Genomic DNA, 14,915 nt, shown 5'->3' on the forward strand with positions numbered 1-14,915 from the left:
TGGTACATCAGTCATTGAAGGTTGGCATGCAGGTACAGCAGGCGGTTAAGAAAGCAAATGGCATGTTGGTCTTCATAGCGAGGGGATTTGAGTGCAGGGGCAGGGAGGTGTTGCTACAGTTGTACAGGGCCTTGGTGAGGCCACACCTGGAGTATTTTGTGCAGTTTTGGTCTCCTAACTTGAGGAAGGACATTCTTGCTATTGAGGAAGTGCAGCGAAGGTACACCAGACTGCTTCCTGGGATGGTGAGACTGACCTATCAAGAAAGACTGGATCAACTGGGCTTGTATTCACTGAAGTTCAGAAGAATGAGAGGGGACCTCATAGACATGTTTAAAATTCTGACGGGTTTAGACAGGTTAGATGCAGAAAGAATGTTCCCAATGTTGGGTAAGTCCAGAACCAGGGGTCACAGTCTCAGGATAAGGGGTAAGCCATTTAGGACCGAGATGAGGAGAAATTTCTTCACCCAGAGAGTGGTGAACCTGTGGAATTCTCTACCACAGAAAGTTGTTGAGGCCAGTTCACTAAATATATTCAAAAGGGAGTTAGATGAAGTCCTTACTACTCGGGGGATTAAGGTGTATGGCGAGAAAGCAGGAAGGGGGTACTGAAGTTGCATGTACAGCCATGAACTCATTGAATGGCGGTGCAGGCTAGAAGTGCCGAATGGCCTACTCCTGCACCTATTTTCTATGTTTCTATGTTTCTATGTTTCTATGATTGCTAGGGCTAACGATCGGGTGGCTGCGCGTGAAGGGACTGGTGGCTGAGGGCCAAGTGCCTTGCTGCTAAGAGAGAAACAACCAGTGGCTGAGAGCTGAGGTCCGCTTGCTCAGGGCTAAGAGTCCAGTGGCTGAGGGCGAAGAGACTGGTTGCGAAGTGGCAAGTATTGGATGCTAACGGCCTAAGGACCGGTTGCTACTGGCCAAGGGATCGGCTGCTAACGGGTGAGGGAATAGTTGCTAAGGGCCAAGGGACTGGTTGCTAAGGGCTAAGGGACTGGTTGCTAAGCGCCAATACACCGGTTGCTCAGAGACAAGGGACCGGTTGCTTAGGGCCAAGCGACTGGTTGCTTAGGGCCAAGGGACAATTTCCTTAGGGCCAAGATACAATTTCCTTAGGGTCAAGGGACTGGTTGCTTCGGGCCAAGGGACAATTTCCTCCAGGCCAAGGGACAATTTCCTTCAGGCCAAGGGACAATTTCCTTAGGGTCAAGGGACTGGTTGCTTAGGGCCAAGTGACAATTTCCTTAGGGCCAAGGGACTTGTTCCTTAGGGCCAAGGGACCGGTTTCTTAGGGTTAAGGGACCGCTTCATTACGGTGAAGGGACCCGTTCCTTAGGGTCAAGGGACCAGTTGTTAAGAACCAAAGGACTGGTTGTTGAGGGCCAAGGGACCAGTTGCTGAGGGCTAAGGACGGTTGCTCAGGGAGATGGGACCGGTTGCTCCGTGGCAAGGGACCGTTTGTTCAGGGCCAAGTGAACGGTTGCTGAGACCATGGGACCGGTTGCTGGGGGCCAAGAAACCGGATGCTAAGAGCAAAACAACTGGTGACTGAGGGCTAAGGATCAGGCGGCTGAGTGTCAAGGGACTTGTCACTGAGGGCCAAAGCACTGGTTGCTGAGGGCCAAATGTTGCTTGCTGGAGGCCAAGGAACCAGTTGCTAAGGGCGAATGGATTTGTTGCTCAGGGCGAAGGAACCGGTGGCTGAGGGCCGAGAGACTGGTTGCTCAGGACAAAGGACCTGTTGCTTAGGGCCAAGGTACCAGTATCCTCAGGCAAAGGTATTGGTTGCGAAGCACCAAGGGACCAGTTGCTAAGGGCCAAGGGACCCGCTGCTCAGGTTGAAGTGACCCGTTGCTAAGGGCCAAGAGACTGATTGCTAAATGCCAAATGACCATTTGCTAAGGGCCAAATGACCAGTTCCACAGACCAAATGACCAGCTAGCCAAGGGACTGGTTGCTGAGGGCCAAGGGACTGGTTGCTGAGGGCCAAGGGACTAGTGGCTGAGGGCCAAGCGACTGGTGGCTGAGAGCCAAGGGACTGCTGGCTGAGGGCCAAGTGAATGATTGCTGAGGGCCTTGGCACTGGTGGCAGAGTGCCAAGAGACCGGTTGCTAAGGGCTGAGAGACAAGTTGCGAGGGCAAAGAGAGCAGTTGCTAAAGGCCAAGGGCCTGGTTGCTAAGTGCCAAGGGCCTGGTTGCTTAGGGCCAAGATACCAGTTGCTCAGGCCAATGGAGCTGTTGGTAAAGGCCAAAGGACTGGTGGCTGAGGGGTCAAGGGACTGGTGGCTGACTGCAAAACTGCTGGATGCTGAGGGCAAAGCAATGGTGGTTCAGTGCCAAGGGACCGGTTGCTTAGAGCTAATGGTTGGCTGCTAATGGCCAAGTGAATGGTTGCCGAAGGCCTTGGCACTGATGGCAGAGTGCCAAGAGACTGGTTGCTAAGGGCCTAGAGACTAGTTGCTAAGGGCCGAGGGTACTGTTGCAACAGGACAAGGGCCTGGTTGCTAAGGGCCAAAGGCCTGCTTGCGAAAGGCCAAGGGACTGAGTTGCGAAGGGCCAAGGGACCAGTTGCTTAGGGCCAAGCGACCAGTTGCTAAGGGCCAAGGGACCAGTTGCTAAGGGCCAAGGGACCAGTTGCTAAGGGCCAAGGGACCAGTTGCTAAGGGCCAAGGGACCAGTTGCTAAGGGCCAAGGGACTAGTTGCTAAGGGCTATGGGACTGGTGATTGAAGGTCAAGGGACTGGCTCCTGAGGGCCAAAAGACTGACTGATAAGGCCCAAATGACCGGTGCCTGAGGGCCAGGGGCCCGGTTGATGAGGGCTACGGGAGCGGTTGATGAGGGCCATGGGACCGGTTGATGAGGGCCACGGGACCGATTGATGAGGGCCAGGGGAACGGTTGATGAGGGCCAGGGGACCGGTTGATGAGGGCCACGGGACCGGTTAATGAGGGCCAGGGGACCGGTTGATGAGGGCCAGGGGACCGGTTGATGAGGTCCAGAGGACCGGTTGATGAGGGCCACGGGACCGGTTGATGAGGGCCAGAGGACCGGTTGATGAGGGCCAGAGGACCGGTTGATGAGGGCCAGGGGACAGATTGATGAGGGCCACGGGACCGGTTGATGAGAGCCAGGGGACCGGTTGATGAGGGCCAGAGGACCGGTTGATGAGGGCCACGGGACCGGTTGATGAGGGCCAGAGGACCGGTTGATGAGGGCCAGGGGACCGGTTGATGAGGGCCAGAGGACCGGTTGATGAGGGCCACGGGACCGGTTGATGAGGGCCAGGGGACCGGTTGATGAGGGCCACGGGACCGGTTGAGGAGGGCCAGGGGACCGGTTGATGAGGGCCAGGGCACCGGTTGATGAGGGCCACGGGACCGGTTGATGAGGGCCAAGTGACCGGTTGATGAGGGCCAGCAGACCTGTTGTTGAGGGCCAGAGGACCGGTTGATGAGGGCCACGGGACCGGTTGATGAGGGCCACGGGACCGGTTGATGAGGGCCAGAGGACCGGTTGATGAGGGCCAGGGGACCGGTTGATGAGGGCCAGGGGACCGGTTGATGAGGGCCAGGGGACCGGTTGATGAGGGCCAGGGGACCGGTTGATGAGGGCCAGAGGACCGGTTGATGAGGGCCAGAGGACCGGTTGATGAGGGCCAGGGGACCGGTTGATGAGGGCCAGGGGACCGGTTGATGTGGGCCTGGGGACCAGTTGACGAGGGCCACGGGACCGGTTGATGAGGGCCAGGGGACCGGTTGATGAGGGCCAGAGGACCGGTTGATGAGGGCCAGGTGACCGGTTGATGAGGGCCACAGGACCGGTTGATGAGGGCCAGAGGACCGGTTGATGAGGGCCAGAGGACCGGTTGATGAGGGCCAGAGGACCGGTTGATGAGGGCCAGGTGACCGGTTGATGAGGGCCACAGGACCGGTTGATGAGGGCCAGAGGACCGGTTGATGAGGGCCAGGTGACCGGTTGATGTGGGCCTGGGGACCAGTTGATGAGGGCCACGGGACCGGTTGCGGAGGACAAAGGGAATGGTGGCAGAGGGCTGAGGGAACGGTGGCTGAGGTATAAGCCATGGTGGTTCAGGGCCAAGGGACTGTTTGCTTAGATGCAATAAGTGGGTGCCAAGGCCCAAGTGACTGGTTGCTGAGATCCTTAGCACTGGTGGCAGAGGGCCAAGGGACCAGTTGCTAAGGGAATAGAGACCAGTTGCTAAGGGCCAAGGGACCAGTTGCTAAGGGCCAAGGGACTGGTTCGTAAGGCCCAAGTGCCTTGCTGCAAGGAGCGAAACGACTGGTGGCTGAGGGCTAGGGATCGGGTGGCTGAGCATGAAGTTTCTGGTGGCTGAGGGCCAAGGCACCGGTTGCGAAGAGCCAAGTGTTGGTTGCTATGGAGCAAGGGACCAGTTGCTATGGGCCAACAGACTGGTTGCTAAGGGCCAAGTGCCTTGCTGCTTAGAGCGAAACCACCAGTGGCTGAGGGCTAAGTGGCAAGTGTTGGCTGCCAACGGCCAAGAGACCGGTTGCTAAGGGCCAAGGGACCGTTTTCTTAGCATCAAGAGACTGGTTGCTATGGACCAAGGGACCGGTTGCTAAGAGCCAAGGGACCAGTGGCTAAACAATGAAACCTGGAAAATAGGTGCAGGAATAGGCTATTCGGCCCTTCGAGCCTGCACTACCATTCAAAATGATCATGGCTGATCATACAACCTCAATACCCCACCCCTGCCTTGCCTCCATATCCCCTGATCTTTTATCCGTAAAGGTGACATCTATCTCCCTTTTGAATATGCCCAATGAACTGGAATCAACAACTTTCTATAGTAAAGAATTCCACAGATTCACAACTCTCTGGGTGAAAAAGTCTCTCCTCATCTCGGTCCTATATGGCTTACCCCTTATCTTTAGAGTGTGACCCCTGGTTCTGGACTTCCCCAACATCGGGAACATTCTTCCTGCATCTAACCTGTCCAGTCCCATCAGAATTTTAAAAGTTTCTTTGAGATCACCTGTCATTCTTCTAAATTTCAGTGAGTATAAGCCGAGCCGATCCAGTCTTTCCTAATATGTCAGTCCTGCCATCCCGGGAATCAGTCTGGTGAACCTTCGCTGCTCTCCCTCAATAGCAAGCTCGTCCTTCCTAAGATTAGGAGAACCACAACTGAACACAATACTCAAGGTATGGTCTCACCAAGGCCCGATATAACTGCAGTAAGACCTCCCTGCTACATTACTCAAATCCCCTCGCTATGAAGGCCAGCATGCCATTTGTTTTCTTTACTGCCTGTTGTACCTGCATGCCTACCTTCAATGACTGATGTACCATGACACCCAGGTCACTTTGCACCTCCCATTTTACTAATCTGTCACCATTCAGATAATTATCTGCCGTCCTGTTTTTGCTACCAAAGTGAATAACCTCACATTTATCCACATTATACTGCATAAGTGCCAAGGGACCGGCTGCTAAGGGCCATGGGACTGGTTGCTAAGGGCCAAGGAACTGGTTGCTAAGGGCCAAGGAACGGGTTGCTAAGGGCCAAGGATCGGGCGGCTGAGTGTCAAGCGACTTGTCGCTAAGGGTTAGGGCATCGGTTGCTTAGGCCCAAGGGACAGGTTGCTAATGAGAATGTGTAAAGAAGGGTTGTGAATGTGGTAGTTGGATAGAGAATGTGGCAAAAGGATGGAGATAGGGAATCATGGGAAAATAGCTAAAGAAATGTCAAGATGCAGACAACTGCAGAATCAACAGAAAAGAAAGAGGTTACCAAGAGTTTAGTTTGAGGTTAAACACGGATCATGAGAAAGACACAAGGATGCACAAAGAAAGAAAGCAATCCTAGATAGGGGGAGAAAAGTAATGGCTTATGCTGATAATGAGGAAGGGAAACTAATTGGGTGCTTTACTGATAAGGGAAAACAGTGTAGCAAAGCTATAACTAACCTGACCCTGACACCAGCCTTAATTGGGAGACTTTCTTGCCTGCCATTGGACGTACTCGGGGGGAGGGGGGGGGAGGCAAAAAGGGATTGGATAGACCAAGTGCTAATCAAATGTGTTCTGTTTTGAAAATGTATAACTACTGTGCTTTTCGCGCTGTAAAGGGGCTTGTCCAGGGATAGGTAAACAGGCTCTGATTGAGAGTGTCCCTTTGTCTTGACAAGTCCCGGCCGGGATTAGAATCTTCAGTGAAGGTCTTTTACAGAAAAGGCAAAGAGGTGTTCGCGTCAGTGTATTTGCTGAACCAGATTGAGGGAAAAAGAATCCGTATTAACACTAAGAGCCAAGTATCTTGTTGCTAAGAGCGAAACGCCCAGTGGCTGAGGGCTAAGGGCCGGTTGCTCAGGGCGAAGGGACCTGATGCTAAGTGGCAAGTGTTGGCTGCTAACCGCCAAGGGGCTGGTTGCGGAGGGCCAAGGGGCTGGTTGCTGAGGGCCAAGTTGCTGAGGGCCAAGTTGCTGAGGGCCAATGGACGTTTGACTAAGGGACCGGTTGCTGAGGCCAAGGGTTGTCTGCTAAGCGGCAAGGTTCCGGTTGTTGAGCGGCAATGGACCAGCTGCTGAGGGCTAAGCGACTTGTTGCCGAGGCCATGGGACTGGTGGCTGAGGGCCATGGGATTGTCTGCTAAGCTCCACGGGACTGGTTGCTAAGGACCAAAGGACCGGTTGCAGAGGGCCAAGTTACTGGTGGCTGAGGGCAAAGCGATGGTGGTTGAGGGCCAGGAGACCAGTTGCTTTGAGCCAAGGAACCGCTTGCCAAGGGCCAATGGACTGGTTGCTAAGGGCAAAGGGACCGGTTGCTAAAGGACAAGAGACAGGTTTTTGAGGGGCAAATGACCGGTGACTGAGAGCCAAGGGGCTGGTGGCTGAGGGCCAAAGCACCAGTTGCTAAGACTCAAGTGTTGGTTGCTGTGGGCCAAGGGAGCCTCTGCTAAGGGCCAAAGGACTGGTTGCTTGGGGCCAAGAGACCGTTTGCTAAGGGCCATGTGACGGTTTGCTAAGGGCCAAGTGACTGGTGGCTGACGGCCAAGAGACCTGTTGCTAAGGGCCAAGGGGCCAATTGCTAAGGGCCAAGAGACCTGTTGCTAAGGGCCAAGAGCCGGTTGCTAAGGGCCATGGGACCGGTTCCCGAGGGCTTTGGGACCGGTTGTCAAGGGCCATGTGTTGGTTGCTGTGGGCCAAGGGTGCTTGTGGTGGTTGAGGGCCAGGGGACTGGCTGCTACGGGCCAAGAGACCGGTTGCTAATGGCCAAGGGAATGGTTGGTATGGTCCAAGTGCTTGCTGCTAGGTGCGAAACGACTGGTAGCTGAGGGCTAAGGATCGTGTGGCTGAGCTTGAAGGGACTAGTGGCTGAGGGTCAAGTGTTGGTTACTGTGAGCCAGGGACCGGTTGCTAAAGGCCAAGGGACTGTTTGCTAAGGGCCAGGTACCTTGTTGCTGAGAGTGAAATAACTGGTGGCTGAGGGCTAAGGGACCAGTGGCTGAGGGCCAAGTTGCAGAGGGTCATTGGACGTTTGGCTGAGGAACCGGTTGCAAACGGCAAAGGGTCATAGAAACATAGAAAATAAGTGCAGGAATAGGCCATTCGGCCTTTCGAGCCTGCAGCACCATTTAATATTATTTTGGCTGATCATGCAACTTCAGTACTCATTCCTGATTTATCTCCAAACCCCTTGATTCCTTTAGCCGAAAGGGTACACATCCAACTCCCTTTTCAATATATCTAACAAACTGGGCTGAATAACTTTTTTTCCGAGACAATTCCACAGGTTCACATTTCTCTGAGTGAAGAAGATTTTCCTCATCTCGGTCCGAAATGACTTAGCCCTTATCCTTAGACTGTGTCCCTGGTTCTGGACGTACACAACATCGTAAACATTCTTCCTGCGTCTAACCTGTCCAATCTCGTCAGAATGTTATATGTTTCTATGAGATCCCCTCTCATTCTTCCAAATTCCAGCGAATATAAGCTTCGTCGATCCAGTCTTTCTTCATATTTTAATCCAGTCATCCCAGGAATCAGTCTGGTGAACCTTCACTGCACTCCGTCAATAGCAAGAATGTCATTCCTCATATTAGGAGACCAAAACTGTACACAATATACAAGGTGTGGCCCTGTACAACTGCAGTAAGACCTCCCTGTTCCGATACTCAATTCATCTCGCTATGAAGGCCAACATGCCATTTGCCTTCTTCACCGCCTGCTGTACCTGCATGTCAACTTTCAATGACTGATGTACCATGACACCCAGGTCTCGTTGCACCTCCCATTTTCCTAATCTGTCACCATTCAGATAATATTCTGCTTTCCTGTTTTTGTCACCAAAGTGATAACTCACATTTATCTACATTATACTGCATGTGCCATGCACTTGCACAATCACCTAACCTGTCCAAATCAACCTATAGCCTCTTAGTATCCTCCTTACAGTTCGCACTGACACCTAGCTTAGTGTCATCTGCAAACTTGGAGATATTACATTCAATTCCTTCATCTGAATCATGAATGTATATTGTAAATAGCTCGGGTCCCAGCATTGAACCTTGCGTTACCACAATCGTAACTGCCTGCCGTTCTGAAAAGGACCTGTTTATTCCTACTCTTTGCTTTCTGTCTGCCAATCAGTTCTCTATCCACGTCAATACTTTACTCCCAATGCTGTGTGCTTTAATTTTGCACACCAATCTCTTGTGTGGGACCTTGTCAAAAGCCTTTTGAAAGTTCGAATACACCACATCCACTGGTTCTCCATTGTCCACTCTACTAGTTACATCCTGAAAAAATTCTAGAAGATTTGTCAAGCATGATTACCCTTTCATAAATCCATGCTAACTTGGACTGATCCTGTTACTGCTTTCCAAACGCGCTGCTATTACATCTTTAATAATTGATTCCAGCATTTTCCCCACTATCAATGTCAGACTCTAATTCCCTGTTTTCTTTTTCCCTCCTTTTTTAAAAAGTGCGGCTACATTAGCTACACTCCAATCCATAGCAACTGATCCAGAGCCTATCGAATGTTGGAAAATGATCACCAATACATCCACGATTTCTAGGTTCACTTCCTTAAGTACTCTGGGATGCAGACTATCAGGCCCTCGGGATGTATCGGCCTTCAATCCCATCAATTTCCCTAACATAATTTCCTGACTAATAAGGATTACCTTCAGTTCCTCCTTCTCGCTAGACCCTCGGTCCCCTAGTATTTCCGGAAGGTTATTTTTGTCTTCCTTCGTGAAGACAGAACAAATGTATTATACTTTATAATATACATTCACCTGAATCTGACTGCAAAGGATCTATATTTGTCTTCACTTATCTTTTTCTCTTCACATAACTATAGATGCTTTTGCAGTCAGTTTTTATGTTCCCGGCAAGCTTCCACTCATAATCTATTTTCCCCTGATAATTAAAGCCTTTTTCCTCCTCTGCTGCATTCAAAATTCATCCCAGTCCTCAGGTTTGCTGCTTTTTCTGGCCAATTTATATGCTTCTTCCTTGGATTTAACACTATCCTTAATTTCCTCTGTCAGCCTCGGTTTAGCAACCTTCGCCGTTTTATTTTAACTCCAGACAGGGATGTACAATAGTTGAAGTTCATCCATGTGATCTTTAAATGTTTACCATTACCTATCCACTGTCAACCCTTTAAGTATTATTTGCTAGTTTATTCTAGCCAATTCACGCCTCATACCATCGAAGTTACCATTCCTTAAGTTCAGGGCCCTCGTCTCTGAATTAACTGTGTCACTCTCCATCTTAATAAAGAATTCTACCATATTATGGTCACTCTTCCCCAAGGGGCCTCGCACAACAAGATTGCTAATTAGTCCCTTCTCATTACATATCACCCAGTCTAGGATGTCCAGCCCTCTAGTTGGTTCCTCGACATATTGGTCTAGAAAACCATCCATAATACACTCCAGGAAATCCTCCTCCACCGCATTGCTACCAGTTTGGTTAGCCCAATCAATATGTAGATTAAAGTCGCCCATGATAACTGTTGTACCTTTATTGCACGCATCCCTAATTTCTTGTTTGACGCTGTCCCCAACCTCACTACTACTGTTTGGTGGTCTGTACATAACTCCCGCTAGCATTTTCAGCCCTTTGGAATTCCACAGCTCCACACTTACTGATTCCACTTCATCCAAGCTAATGTCCTTCCTTACTATTGCATTTATTTCCTCTTTAACCAGCAATGCCATCCTCCCTCATTTTCCTTTCTGTCTATCCTACCGAAATGTTGAATATACCTTTATGTTGAGTTCCCAGTCGTGGCCATCCTGGAGCCATGTCTCCGTGATGGCATTTACATCATATCCATTATCTGCTATCTGCGCAATTAATTCTTCCACCTTATTCTGAATACTCCTCGCATTGAGGCACAGAGCCTTCGCTTGTCTTTTTAACACGCTTTGCTCGTTTAGAATTTTGCTGTAATGTGGCCCTTTTTGCTTTTTGCCATAGGTTTTTCTGCCCTCCACTTTTAATTTTTTTGTTTCGATATTTTACTGCTGCACCCATTCTGCTTCCCTCTGTTTCCCTGCATAGAGTCCCATCCCCCTGCCATGTTAGTTTAATCCTCCCCAACAGCACCAGCAAACACTCCCCCAGGACATTGGTTCCGGTCCTGCCTTGGTGCAGACCGTCCGGTTTGTACTGCTCCCACCTCCCCTAGAACCGGTTCCAATGCCCCGGAATTTGAATCCCTCCCTTCTGCACCACTCCTCAAGCCACGTATTCATCTGAGCTATCCTGCGATTCCTACTCTGACTTGCACGTGACACTGGTAGCAATCCCGAGTTTACTACTTTTGAGGTCCTACTTTTTAATTTAGCTCCTAGCTCCCTAAATTCATCTTGTAGCACCTGATACCGTTTATTACCTATATCGCTGGTACCTATATGCACCACGAAAACTGGCTGTTCATCCTCTTCCATAAAAATGTCCTGCACCCGCTGAGGACATCTTTAACCCTTGCACCAGGGAGGCAACATATCATGCTGGAGTCTCGGTTGCGGCCGCAGAATCGTCTATCTGTTCCCCTTACAATAGAATCCCCTACCACTATAGCTCTCCCACTCTTTTTCCTGCCCTCCTGTGCAGCAGAGCCACCCACGGTGCCATGAACTTGGCGGCTGCTACTCTCCCCTGATGATTCATCCCCCTAAACAGTACCCAAAGCGGCGTATCTGTTTTGCAGGAGGATGACCACAGGGGACCCCTGCACTTCCTTCCTTCCGCTGCTCTTCCTGTTCGTCACCCATCCCCTATCTTGCTGTGTACCCTTTACCTGCGGTAAGACCAACTCCCATTTCATTCACACAACAAACTACTCGTCTCAAGTGAACTGATTTTAAATTCAATTTTAAACATTTAGCCGAGTTCGAATAGAAGTGATTTTCTTGATATATATTAGGTTCGACAGAAACAAATATTAAAATGGGGCAGTATTACTGTTTTTCTGAAGATTGGCTCATTGGACGGACGTTGGCTGGAATGCTTTGAACTTGCGGTTCCATCAGAGAGGCTGTGGGTGGCTCTTAAAAGAGCCGTTGTGTTATCTGTGTTTTTTTGTCTGTACATCGTGCAGATTTACTTGGAGCTGGAGTACTAGGTCACCCCGTGCTTGGCCAGCTCGCCGGGCAGCACTAGACTCACGGCGGTCTGGATGTGTGGACACAATCCGCACACTCCAAACTATTAGAGGTTGTTGCCATCTGCAGGCTGAAATTTAGTGCTGCAACACGTGACAATCATTCAACAGAAACCATTTCAAATTCGACAGAGGTACCTCAGAATCATGTTTATGTTCACCTTAAAACCTTTGCAAAATATTTTGTTGGTCCGGCTGAAAACTCAAAACAACCGTTAAAAGTAGGACGCGCACACCCGATTTTAGTGTGAACAGTGGGGTTAATCAGAGCCGCTGTCACTCTGGTACAGCGTGCCAATGGGATTCCTTGGTCAGTGTAGGATAGTTACTGTGTCTGTCCTTCCCTGATACAGCGTGTCAGTGGGATTCCTTGGTCAGTGTATTATAGTTACTGTGTCTGTCCTTCCCTGATACAGTGTATCAGTGGCATTCCTTGGTCAGTGTAGGATAGTTACTGTGCCTGTCCTTCCCTGGTACAGCGTATCAATGCGATTCCTTGGTCAGTGTAGGATAGTTACTGTGTCTGTCCTTCCCTGATACAGTGTGTCAGTGGGATTCCTTGGTCAGTGTAGGATAGTTACTGTGTCTGTCCTTCCCTTATACAGTGTGTCAGTGGGATTCCTTGGTCAGGGTAGGTTAGTTACTGCATCTGTTCTTCCCTGATACAGTGTGTCAGTGGGATTCCTTGGTCAGTGTCGGATAGTTACTGTATCTGTCCTTCCCTGATACAATGTGTCAGTGGGATTCCTTGGTCAGTGTAGGATATTTACTGTATCTGTCATTCCCTGATACAGTGTGTCAGTGGAATTCCTTGGTCAGTATAGGATAGTTACTGTGCCTGCCCTTCCCTGATACAGTGTGTAAGTGGGATTCCTTGGTCAGGGTAGGTTAGTTACTGTGTCTGTCCTTCCCTGATACAAAGTGTCAGTGGGATTCCTTGTCAGTGTAGAATATTTACTGTGTCTGTCCTTTCCTGATACAGTGTGTCAGTCGGATTCCTTGGTCAGTGTAGGATAGTTACTGTGTCTGTCCTTCCCTGATACAGTGTGCAAGTGGGATTCCTTGGTCAGGGTAGGTTAGTTACTGTATCTTTCATTCCCTGGTACAGTGTGTCAGTGGGATTCCTTGGTCAGTGTAGGATATTTACTGTGTCTGTCCTTCCCTGCTACAGTTTGTCAGTGGGATTCCTTGGTCACTGTAAGATATTTACTGCATCTGTCCTTCCCTGATACAGTGTGTCAGTGAGATTCCTTGGTCAGTGTAGGATCGTTACTGTATCTCTCCATCCCTGATACAATGTGTCAGTGGGATTCCTTGTCAGTGTAGGATATTTACTGCATCTGTCCTTCCCTGATACAGTGTGCCAGTGCGATTCCTTGGTCAGTGTAGGATATTACTGTATCTGTCCTTACACGATACAGTGTGTCAGTGTGCGATAGGCAGGGGATTGTAGGATAGACACTGCCCGTCACTCACTGGTACAGCGTGTCAGTGTGGAGATTACTGTTCAGTGTAGGATAGTTATTGTATCTCTCATACTCTAGTACAGTGTCAGCGTGTTATGGACAGGGGAGTATAGGAATACATGCACTTTCACTCTCTGGTACTGTGTGTCACTGCGGGAATGACTGCGGAATATGGGATAGCTACTGTACCTGTCATTCTCTGATACTGCTATCAGTGTGGGATATATTTCTTAACATATGTTATCTCTCAGTCTCTGGTACACTGTGACAGTTGGGCTGTCAGGGGAGTGTTGGATAGATACTGCCTGTTATTCTCTAACACTATGTGACAGGTGAGTGTTGGATAGATACTGCCTCTCTCATTCTCTGATACTATGTGACAGGTGAGTGTTAGATAGATACTGCCTCTCTCATTCTTTGAATCGATATGACAGATTCTGATTGCCAGATGAGTGTATGATAGATATTGACACTTTCAATCCCCGGTGCAGTTTCATTTTGGGACTGACTGGTTATTATAGGACAGATTCTGCTACTTTCACTATCTGGTCCATTGACAGATAAATATAGAAAACATATGTTTGGTGTCTGGTACAGGAGTGTGGATTTTACACTGTATTTGTCCCTTTCTGGCGTCTGAATGTGGCGTATCTCTGTATCTGTCAGTGTCTGATATTAGAGTGTTGGTTTTATTCTGAATCTGCCAATTTCTGTTAATTGCGTGCTGGTTTCAGTCTATCTCACTGCTTGGTGTCTGAGTGTGTGGTTTACTCTGTATCAGTCCATCGCTAGGATCTGGGGTCTACTCTATACCCGTCACGCTCTATTGTGTTCGCATCGTTTTACTCTGTACCGATCAATTTCTAAACTCAGTATTCGTTTCAGCTTCCAACTATCAATTTCTCTTATGTAAGAAAGGCTTTATTCTGAATCTGTCAGCATCAGGCATTGTAGGCAGTGTCGGTGGAAACCATGAAATTAATAATATTGCCAGATACATTTAATGGGCAAAATTGTAGCAAATGGATTTCAACATAAAATTTAGGAACTAACATGATAAGTTTGATCTGGGATAATTGTGATCCAAAGAATATTAAGAAGCCCTTTCACAAATACTGTGAGTGGCTCTGAAAAGTGCCTTTGAATTATTAAATTAAATCCCGTCTGTTTTACTTGCTCTTGGACGCACTGGTGGTTTTCTTGGGCAGCAGCACAGCCTGGATATTAGGCAGCACCCTGCCCTGAGCGATGGTCACCTTTCCCAGCATCCTCGTTGCGATGGCCAGCTGCAGGTATCTGGGGATGGTGGGGGTCTTCTTGTTGTCGCGGGCCGCGTTGCCGGCCAGCTCCAGGATTTCAGCCGGTCAGATACTTGAACACAGCAGCCGTGCAGACTCGGTCTCCAGCACCCATACTCTCAGCATAGTTCCCCTTCCGCAGAAGCCTGTGAACACGGCCCACAGGGAACTGCAGTCCGGCCCTGGAGGAGCGAAACTTGGCCTTGGCCCGAGCTTTACCACCGGTTTTTCCTCTTCGCGACATTTCCACAATCCACATGTTCAGAAAAAGAATGAAAACTCCTCCACATCTGCCTTTCTTATACCTTCTGGAGGAATGCAGGGAGCGAACTTGTAATTGGTCCGCTCTGTGGTGAATTTCATTGGTCTTTTCCGAAGTCCAATCAGAACGTGTTTAGCCCGACAGTGAAAATTACTCTCCACAAAAGTCAGTCCTCCAAAGATTTAGAAATACAAAAATAGCCCCAATAATTGTTAA

The 14,915-nt window shown here is 49.5% G+C and overlaps 1 pseudogene; it reads right to left on the bottom strand.

Annotated features, from left to right (window-relative positions):
- Positions 1-14,263: 14,263 nt before the first annotated feature.
- LOC139255455 (histone H2A type 1-H-like) lies at positions 14,264-14,681 on the bottom strand (annotated as a pseudogene).
- Between the last annotated feature and the right edge of the window lie 234 nt (positions 14,682-14,915).

This window comes from Pristiophorus japonicus, unplaced genomic scaffold, assembly GCF_044704955.1.
Source record: "Pristiophorus japonicus isolate sPriJap1 unplaced genomic scaffold, sPriJap1.hap1 HAP1_SCAFFOLD_61, whole genome shotgun sequence".
Classification (NCBI taxonomy): domain Eukaryota; kingdom Metazoa; phylum Chordata; class Chondrichthyes; family Pristiophoridae; genus Pristiophorus; species Pristiophorus japonicus.